Source organism: Solanum tuberosum, unplaced genomic scaffold, assembly GCF_000226075.1.
Source record: "Solanum tuberosum cultivar DM 1-3 516 R44 unplaced genomic scaffold, SolTub_3.0 scf00336, whole genome shotgun sequence".
Lineage (NCBI taxonomy): Eukaryota > Viridiplantae > Streptophyta > Magnoliopsida > Solanales > Solanaceae > Solanum > Solanum tuberosum.
The window spans coordinates 31803-39313 of NW_006239257.1; positions in this window are offsets into that span (position 1 = coordinate 31803).

A 7511-nucleotide genomic window follows, 5' to 3' on the forward strand; every position below is an offset into this window, starting at 1 on the left:
AGAATACATTGGTGGGGGTGAGGGGTGGGGATAGACAATTTACTGAGGAGGTTGGGGGAGGGGGGTTGATGAGATAGAAATATATTTGGACCATTAATTTTAATTTTTAAAATGTTAAGATAATTAAGTAATCCTAGTTTCAAGGAATTTGTGTATCTAATTATATTTTTAAAAATATATGGTATAAAATATTAAAAGTGGTAATATATGTAATTGTTTAAAAGTAGAGGTAATATTAGTATATATAGTAGGAATGTATGTCTAGTTAGGTAGTTTTTCCTTATATATTTTTTTAAAAAAAAAGTTGAAAATTTACTTTCATGATAAATATTTAAGATAATGCTTAAAAAATGATTTTTTAAATAAATAAAATTATTTTAATTTTTTTAATTTCAATTCTAAAAATTAGGAATAACTGTATTTATTATTAAAATTTAAAAAGCTTAAAAAATATTGGATTTCGATTTTTTTCTTTTAAAAAAAGTTAGGATTTACAAAGTTTTCACTATCTATTTATTTTGTTTTAAGAACACAACATTTTTAATGGGAAATATATTAGCAATCTTTCCACAACTTCTAAATTCAATAAAAATAATTTTAAAAAATCACTATTATTTTAAATAAATAGATTACTGCATTTATATATAAAATGTTTAATATTTTATATATAATAAGAAGAATAATTCATTTATATATAAAATCCTCGATGAGAAAAACTAATAAAAATTATATGTATCTTTTACCAAAGAAATATATTAGTAATTAATATAATCTAAGCGGTAGTCTATATATCTATATTTAATATCTAACTTTTAAATTTTAAAAATGCCAAAAAACAAAGAAGTTAAAAATTTCAAACACTAAAAAAAAGTATGGATATAAATTTGCAAACAGTAAAAAAATAACAAATTTTACGCTTGCAAAATTAAAATTTCACAAACAAATTAATCTTTATTTAAAAAGAACATTTATCCAATTAAATAGGGAGTTTTAAAACTTCTTTTCCACTTTGCTAAAAATTAGGATTGGATAACTATTAATCAATTCATTTTGAATTTTAAATTTTAAATTTTAAATTTTAAGCAACCAACTAAATAAATAAGTTACGGATATATTGGTTATTTAAAAATTATATAAAGTCCTAAATGAAATATTATAGGTCACTTTAAATTTTCATTAACTTTAAACTTTTCCCCTGCAATTGTTGAAAGGAATTTACTTTCCATTAGGCAAAGAACTTCTAAACTTCATTTTGTCAAAGTAAGTTGTCATATATTTTTAGATTTTTTTTTTGTTCATCAAAACTGAATAATAACTAACCTTATTTGTTTGTGGTTTTTACTTTTGTAAAATGAATTGTAAATAGGTAAGTGCATATTACAGTGGAATGATAATAATAAGTGCTCAGACAATTGTGAAGAACCAAAGAAAATCATACGCCCTCTTGATTGATAAAAAAGTGCCTGGATTTCAATTGGATACCCTTTTTCTCTGTTCCAGGTACAAGTCAAGTTGAATTATTGAAACCTTGATGAATATTGTTGTGCATTGTGAGAACGAGATAATCTACGATGCTTATATATTTTACTTTCTTTTCTTTTTTTTATTTCCTCTCAACACAACAAAAAAATAATTTTCTATTTCTTTGTATCTATATTTCTAACACTAATAATTCTTTTGTTTCTTTGTATGTGTATTTTTTAAATAATTGCTTACAGAGAATTTTTATTGCTTAATTTTTTTTTGAAATGAACCTATAATCTATAAAGTGCCAGAAAGTTTTTATTGCTTTAAAAAAGAATTGAAATGGATTAATAATCTAAATTATTATAAAGATAAGAAAAAACATGTTAGTAGAATCCTCATCAAATATATATTTTCTTTAAAAAAAAAACAATTGTTTGCCTTTTTCTTTTGTTATTTTTTTTTGTTAATGCTGCTAATATAGGAACTACAAATTTATGTTTAGAGTTACATAGATTTAAAACACAAATAAATTTAGCCTATTTTTTAAAACTATATTTTAACAAAATATTTGGTAGATAATTATATGTACAAATGATGATGCTATAATTTAGGGTTGTATAGGAGAGAAACAAGGAATATTGTTATTTTTGTTTTTGATAATTATATTATATTTTTACACAAATTTAATATGGAAAAAGTATTTTGAATTTTTTTTGGATTTTGAATAAAACACATACAGAAAATATATTAAACATGTCATCTAATCTCATGATATCAAATATTTTATTTGAAATGTTAGAATTAATAAATTATTAACATAATTTTTTTACTCAAACGACAAAAAAATAATAAAGTACAAACACATAAAAATATTTGAAAAGTATTTCATATTTATTCAAGGAAATATAATTATACAATTAATAGTATCATTAGAAAAATTTCAACATAATATATTATAAAACTAAAAGCGTAGTTGATACATCTATATATATATATAATATTGTAATACTATTATTATTATTATTATTTTATTTTATTTTTATAATTATTATTATAAATTAAATATATTGTTAAGTGCATAATACATTTTATTAGTTATTTTAATTTTGAAATTAATACATTTTAAATCATCCGTGTATTGCGCGGGCATGTATACTAGTATATATTATATAATAGGAGAGGTGATAGCGCTTACGTGTCAGCACCACAAAAATAAGATTTATTTAAATAATTAAAATTAATTTGAAATTAGTTCTAGAAAATAGGGAATAACTGTAAATTTGTATTTATTATTGTTTTTTTTAAAACTCTAGAAAGTAACGTATGTGGTCCTTTTTTTGTGGAACGGTATTTTTAAATTTTAACCATCTTTCCACAACCTCCTCATTTAAAGAAAAACAAATGTAGAAAATAATAATAATAATATTAGTATATATAATAGGAGAGGTGATAGCGCTTACGTGTCAGCACCACAAAAATAAGATTTATTTAAATAATTAAATTCATTTTAAATTAGTTCTAGAAAATAGGGAATAACTGTAAATTTGTATTTTTTTATTTTTTTTAAAAAACTTTAGAAAGTAACGTATGTGGTCCTTTTTTTGTGGAAATGTATTTTTAAATTTTAACCATCTTTCCACAACCTCCTCATTTAAAGAAAAACAAATGTAGAAAATAATAATAATACTAGTATATCTAATAGGAGTGGTGATAGCGCTTACCTGTCAGCACCACAAAAATAAGATTTATTAAATAATTAAATTCATTTTAAATTAGTTCTAGAAAATAGGGCATAACTGTAAATTTGTATTTTTTTATTTTTTTTAAAACTCTAGAAAGTAACGTATGTGGTCCTTTTTTTGTGGAAAGGTATTTTTAAATTTTAACCATCTTTCCACAACCTCCTCATTTAAAGAAAAACAAATGTAGAAAATAATAGTAATAATAATAATAATAATTATTATTATTATTATTATAATAATTATTATAAATTATTATTATTTATCAATATATAATAGGAGAGAGAAAAAACAGCACATGTCAGCAATACAAAAAATTCAATTTTAAATTTTAAAAATTTAGATAATAATAATATAATGATAATAATAATAATACTTATCAATATATAATAGGAGAAAAAAAAAGCGTCACATGTCAGCAATACAAAAAAAATAAATTTTTAATTTTAAAAATTTAATATTTTAAATAATTTAAATTTTTATTAGTTAGTTATTTTCAATTTAAATTTTAAAATGTTAAAAATTCTAAAAAAAACTTTATACGTATTCTTTTCTAGAATTTAGAAATAATTATTTTCTAATTCTTTTATTTTAAAAATAACTAACTGACTATACATGTGACTAATGTTTATATGTTTTTTGGACTCTTATTTTTGTCCTAATCAGAATACTTATCTTTATTATGACATCTATTTAATTATTTTTTTAAAATCAGTTAATTTCAAACAAAACAAATTTAATAGTCAATTAAATTTTTGCAGTTTTAAAAATTTGGATAATTATGTAAAATTTTCAAACAGTTAATTTCAATTTAAAAATCAATATATAAGGTAGTTTAAGTTTTTTGTTTCTTTTTATAGTCAATTAAAAAAATATAACCATACCAGTTTGTTTTACAAAATAACTTCCCACGTTTTTTAAAATAAAATAAAATATATAAGTATCAAAACTCTTTAAATTGACAAACTTACTTTGTGTGTACTATGAACATAAAGGGAAAAAAAAACTTTGAACATTTAGCATCATTTTAGATGTTGAAGATAATACGGTGAAATTACAATTTTTTCCTTTTTTAAAAATCATATTACAATGACTATTTAATGCCAATTTGTGGCTTTCGTGTGAAGGTACATTTTTATTTTTATTCTCTTCATTTAGTGATTGGTGATTATGATATACATGTTAATTATGATATTTTCTTTTGTTTAAAAATACAATTTTGATAATAATCTATCATTTCTTAGAGTTTTTTTTGTCAAGTTACTTAGTTATGCCAAACTGTGAAATAGAGAAATGGCAAAAAAGTATCACAGTATAAGTTGTTGAAATCATTTCCTCCATTCAAATGACTTTTAAGTACAACTATTTGCACTTAAGTTATGATTTTTTTTCCACAAATAATTACTCTTTTTATCTTAAATTACGTGGAACAATTTGAATTTCAATAGTCGAATAATCTAATTTTGATCGCAACTTCTGATATTAATTTCGATAGTTGAATAAATTTTATATATTTAAAAGCTATGTAAGAAGTCGGTCAAACATAGCTATCTATTCAAAAAAAAAAAGGAAATTAAAATTGATTGAAGTGTTAATATTTACTTGCCATGAAATGATTAACTATTTTGTTTATTATTAGGGATAAGGGTCTGAAAAATACTCCAACTTTGGTCGGATTTGCTGTTGCGATACTAAACTTTCATAAGGACCTATTACCTCCCTAGACTATTTAATACCGTATTTTAAACATATATATTTGCCACGTGGACATAAAAAATAATGCAAAATTATAAATAGTAATGTGTCCACGTGGGCACATATATACCTTTAAAATACACTATTAAATAGTTCAGGGGGTAAAAAATACGATATTAAATAGTCTAGGGAGGTAATAGGTCCTTATGAAAGTTTAGTATCGCAACAACAAATCCGACCAAAGTTGGGGTATTTTTCAGACCCTTATCCCTTTTAAAAACAAACTTAAATTTTTTTTTTGGGGTGGGTGGAGGTGGGGGACAGAGTATAATAAAATATTTGTAGATAACATTTAGGAAATCTTTACATAATAATAAGGGATAAGGGTCTGAAAAATACTTCAACTTTGGTCGAATTTGTTGTTGCGATACTAAACTTTCATGAGGACCTATTACCTCCCTAGACTAATTAATACTGTATTTTAAACATATATATTGGCCCACGTGGACATAAAAAATAATGCAAAATTATAAATAGTAATGTGTCCACGTGGGCACATATATACCTTTAAAATACACTATTAAATAGTTCAGGGGGTAAAAAATACGGTATTAAATAGTCTAGGGAGGTAATAGGTCCTCATGAAAGTTTAGTATCGCAACAACAAATCTGACCAAAGTTGAAGTATTTTTCAGACCCTTATCCCTTATTATTATGTAAAGATTTCCTAAATGTTATCTACAAATATTTTATTATACTCTGTCCCAAATTATACAATGTCAATTTAAAAGGTACACATTTTAAAATATATGTGTATACTTTAAAATTTATGATATAAAAAGAAGTCATATGTGTTTGTGTGACTATGAAATATAAATAATTTTATTGGAAGTGAAATTGATATTTTAATATTTAATTTTTACTAAATATATAAATATTTCATTTTTTGGAGACTTACTAAAGGAAAAGACGTGTAATATAATTATAACAATAGAAATATAAAATTATTGACCAAAATTAAACTAAAATAAGGAAAGTGAAGTTACACGTAGGGGTGTTCACGGTTTGGATAAAAATTGATCCAAACCGAAAAATTGAACCAAACCGATAAAATAAAACTGATTTTATTTGGGTTTGGTTTGGTTTTTAGGTTTTTTGAAAACCGATAGTATTTGGTTTGGTTATGGTTTTATTCGAAAAAACTGAAGAAATAACCGAACCAAACCGATGAATTATAATGCATATATTTTATTAATATACATACTTAATATATTATTTTTATAAACAATTTTTAAAGATCTTATATATGTTTTCATTATAATTTACTTATTGAAAGCAAAAATGCCCAAGGTGAAAATATTTATTTTATTGATTTCATGTATAAGAGCGTCTATGATAATTCTTTGTGACTAAAAATGTTAATGTCTTTTCCTTCTAAGCCAATATAGTGAATTTTAAAGCTTTAATCATAATAAATTCAGTGATCGAAAGTTCAATAATTTCAGTCATTCTAACTATTTTTTTTGTTTTGAATGGATTGTTGTCACTTTTTTCACATTTTGAATGAATTTTTTCTTTTCTTTTTGTTTATGGTTAATAACCGAATAACCAAACCAAACCAAACCGTAACCGATAAATGTATATTATATTTGGTTTGGTTTGGTTTTGATAATTTCAAAACCGATTAAGTTGGTTTGGTTTTAGTTTTGACCAATAATCGATCCAAACCGACCCGTGAACACCCCTAGTTACACGTATAAATATTACTTTTCCCAAGTATTCCGTAATTAATAGTAAATTATAAACTCTTTAAGTACATTTTTTAATTTAAAAAGTAAATTAAAATTTGAATTCAAAGTAGTTATAAATTCTAAACTTTATCTTTATTAATTCCAAAGTAAATATCTTTCCAAGTTTTATCCTAAATAATTGAGGGTTAGAATCTGAAGTAAAATATTTCTTTTACTAGACATGAAATATAAATACTATCATTATTATTATTATTATTATTATAACTGTATTGATTTATATTCTTTAATAAAAATAAAACTTGAAAAAATAAAAAATATTAATGAAAATTTTCTAACCTGTATATTAACTACCCCACGTTCCAATCCTCACATCATATGTACGTTATCCCTACTTTCTAATTTTTCTCACACAGATTTCAAAATCATTAAAATGCCCACAAAAGCAAGTCACAGAGACATTGCACGAAGTGGTAAACAAACACTCACTGTCCATCGTTTAGCTATTTGTATCGTTATTGATGAACTTCATCTCTCTTAAAATAAATTTAGTGATTCAATTTTCAGATGTTAACATATATATATATATATATATCTCTTTTGTTGTTGCTTTGATTTTTATAAGATATAGAAGTTGTGTATATGGATGGCTGCTTTCTCGACCACAATATAGTCTAATCTAAATTCGAAAAGCGCTGGTTTATTTTGATTATGAAAGGCGTTTGTTTGCTGTTGTAGTTCTAATATTTTATTTTCTTAGTCGACTCTCCTATCTATTCTAAATTCGTGGTCATTTGGTTCAACATTTTCAGCAGTTATGTTGCGGTGTTGCTATGATTTTCCATTCTAAACGTGTTATCTT